Here is a 3,724-nt window from a genome sequence, read left to right as displayed (position 1 = left end):
CAGGTGCAGTGTTCTGTTTGCAGTGACTCTAAAGCAGCGATTGCTCCTGTGGTGGGAACCAAGCCGTGCTTCGCATGAGACCAGATTATTTTTTTTTGGGGGGGGGGAGGGTGACAAATCCTTTGGCTGGAAGACGCAGCTGGTTTTGTAGAGCTGCCACAAAGCTTGTAACATTTGTTTTGCTCAAGGCAGGAGGAGTTTGTGGGGTTCTTTGCCAGCTCAGGTGCAGGAACCCAGTGGCTGCGTGTTGGGTACCAGGGGAGTTCTTCGTGACGGCAGACGATGACAAGTTAATTGGGTTCACGGCTGCGGTGGCTCTGATTTCGGGGCAGGACGGGGTGAGGGAGACATCACCTTGGGGAGGGAGGTCTCGAGTCGCCTCTTGGCCCCGAAATCCCTCGGGGGCGGCAGCAAAGCCCATCTCAGCAGGAGGGTTTGGTCGCTTCGCTGCACAGCGTCTGGTGAAGCACCTTCTCGGCTGCCACCCTCGGGAGGGACCGAGGTCTCAGTCTGTGAAAATTTGGCTTTGGTTTTGTTCCTTAGAAAACCGTAGTTGCCAAACTTTTGCTTTTTGAAGGGTGCAGTGGAAAAAAAATGGGCAGATGCTCTGAATTGTTCACAAACTAAAATATAAATATTCTGCTTAATAAAAACTTCCGTATATTTTAAAGGTTATCAGGAGGTGGGAGAACAAATAAATGCAAAGGAAGGAATGCTGGAAACTTTGGCTTTATTTTTTCAGAATGATTTGTTGGTTTCTAGTGCAAAAGATGGTTTGAGAAAAGATTATGGAACTTTGCAGAGTGGGCAACTCATTTCTTACTGGAAACCTTTGGTGACACTTTCAAACGTGGTTGGGTTTTTTAATGCCAGCATAATGGCTGTACGGGGAGGAATTCCCTACTTCTCTAGTGTTAGAGCTGTCACAAAGCTTTTCATAGTTTTTATCTGGCATTTCTGTACTCTAACGCATTGGTGGTTTTGGTGAAATTCAGTGCGCAAAACCGCTCAGTCATAATGTGCTGCTGAACCATTTATTCTGAGTTTGGGGTTTTTTGGGTTTTGTTTTTTTTTTTCCCCGTGTGAAGTACCCAGTGACGCCCACGTGGCTGTCACTGCACTGGCCCCTGTTCCGCGGCCACCCTGGTGTTGAGGAGCCCTTCCTGGAGCTGGGGCCCCCCTCTCCCCCCCAGCACGGACTGATTTTCAGCTTTTCTGCTCTCCCCAAGTCACCGCCCTCTGGCACGCTCGGCTTTGTGGCGCTGAGGGGTTTTTGTCCTCTGTGCCTGTGGCTGTTGTTGGCAGTTTTGTACGTTCTTTGCTTCCAGCCACGCGTCTCCGGGCTCTGCTCTCTAGCGGGATCAAGCTGGAACCAGCTCGGCTGCTCCCGGCTCCATCGGCTCTTGCCCTCGGTCGCATCAGAAGCCCATCATCATCATCATCATCATCATCAAAAGAGCGTTGGCATCCGTGTTTGCCCGAAGCTCGTCCTGCAGCCGAATCCGGCCCCATGGCCTCCGGTCCCAGGGATGTTCTCATCCCTCGGGAGCCTTCTCCTGGCTCTGTGTGTTCCCTGCTGCGTGTGGGACCACGGGACCCACACCCCCCCTCACCGCTGGAGCCGAGATTCTGCTCCTGTTGTTGTTTCCCGTTTGTGTAAATCCTCAGCCGTGAGTAACCCCGCGCCCCAGCCCCTCCGCCTGCACCACCAAGGGAGAGACATTAAATCCTCTGGTCGTGACACAAAGCGGGAGTTGGCCAAAAGGACCCGCGTGGCCTCTGGGGCGTTTGTTGGTGTTTCCTCAGCAGCTCTAGAGCAAATGATTTCATACGGCAGCGGGGCTCAGCCTCTTCCCGTTCTGGCAATGGGATAAAGATGATCCCTGGGGCGTAGGGTTTAGAAAGGGGAAAATGGTTTAAAAAAAATGAGCCTCCCTTTCCAGTACCAGTAAGGTGCCACCACTGCAGCAGAGGGGGTGTTTTTACAATTCCCATTTTGGTCCTGGGAGAGGTTTTGGGTCCAACACACAAAAATAACAACCCATCGGCTCCTGTTTTTTTTTTTTTTTCACTGAAGTGTGATGAAGTTCTGTTTTGGTGTTTTTTTTTTTTTTAATTAAGAGAAAAGCGTGACTGAGATCCTCTCTGCAAGAAGTCTCTTTCTAGAGCTATTGGTCCTTAATTTCTGGCGAATAAGGGGCATTGGCCCCTGGAAACTGTAGCAATAATTAGTACAAAGCGTTCTGGACCCCGACACTGTGGCCGCCTCAGGTTGTTGTGGTTTCCCGGGCAGGGAGGGGGGTGTTTGTGCGCCGCACAGCTTGGGCAGCAGGAGCTGTTCTGGAAATGGTTTATGAAAATTATATTTATTAAATAAAACTTTCTCTTCTTGCTGAGTCATTGTTTTAATTATGTAAATGTTGGTCCCCAGCAGGCACAGACAGACGGCACCTCCGCCCCAGGAGAGCACTGCCCTGAGCCTGGGGAGCTCCTGGTGCCTGCTCCGCCAGGAGAGAAACCCACCAGTGATGGGGAAAAAACCCCAACCACCTTTACACACACACACGGCTACAGCCAGACACGTGTGTGTGTGTGTAAGGGCAAGGGGGAGGTCCCTGGGCTCAGTCTGTCGGGTGGCCTGAGCCCCAGCTCCCCACGGAGCCCTCCATGGGGTTTGCTGAGCCATGAACTCCACCCTGGGCTTCCTCCCTGATTCTGTACGGACAGGCGATGGGGCTCCAGCATCTCCCAGGCTTCCCGGGTGGCAGTGCCTGGTCCTGGCTGGAGTTACAGGTCATCGCTCTGCCTCCTGCCCGGCCTCCCTGGCCTCGTCACGGAGGAGGCTTGGTATTTCATACTCTCAAGACACAGAATTGGGTTTAGCAAGGGAACAGCTGCAATCTCCCGTCAAACATTCAAGTGACAGGGAAGCAGCTTGTGTCCGATGGAGAACTTGGGGGAGAGGTAGTGGAAGAGGCTCCCGCAGCAGGGGAGGGGGGTTTGTACCAGTTTAAATGGGCAGACCGGGCTCTGGGTTACTGGTGGCTGTTTAAACTGTCGGGAGCAAAGCTCCTGGTGTTCACTCCTGGAGGTGCTTCTCTGCAGCGGCGCTGGAACAGCCCCGTTCTGACAGAGGACGGTCACTTCACCCGCCCGTAACTGTGGTCTGTTCTCCGAGAGCCCCGAGGAGAGAGCGGCCCCACAAACCCCACGCCGTCGCGCTCAAATACCATCGTTTAAATAAAGCACGAACGACAAACGTTTATTAAACGCAGGCTTAAAAAATTACCTCTTTCTTAAATCAAGGTTTGGGGCAGGGCTGGCGCTGGGAGACAGTTCCGCAGCCCGGCCCCGGTTGGTGAGGAAGGGGGGGATCAATAAAGGGGTCACCGCCGCGGGGCAGGGTCTGGTGCGGTGTCTCCCCAACAGCCACGCGGCAGTTCCCGGACCCCCCCGACAGAAGACTTACCGAAAACGGGGATTTTATGCCAAAAGCCAGTATTCCACCCTTTCTGTTCTTTTTTTTTCCCTGCTTAAGAGCACATTCTGTAAATAACAGTGGGGGGAGGCAGGGGGGAGGCAGGGGGGACGCAGGGGGGAGGCAGGGGGGAGGCAGGGGCAGCAATTTCACTGGAGCTTTATTGCCTCTGGTGGTGATGAGGGATTGTAAGAAGTTACATTTGAACTTACAGAGATACGTAAATGATGGTTTTTTACTAAATAT

Source organism: Numenius arquata, chromosome 9 (assembly GCF_964106895.1).
Source record: "Numenius arquata chromosome 9, bNumArq3.hap1.1, whole genome shotgun sequence".
Taxonomy (NCBI): Eukaryota; Metazoa; Chordata; class Aves; order Charadriiformes; family Scolopacidae; genus Numenius; species Numenius arquata.
Note: the sequence above shows the minus strand (reverse complement) of the source record.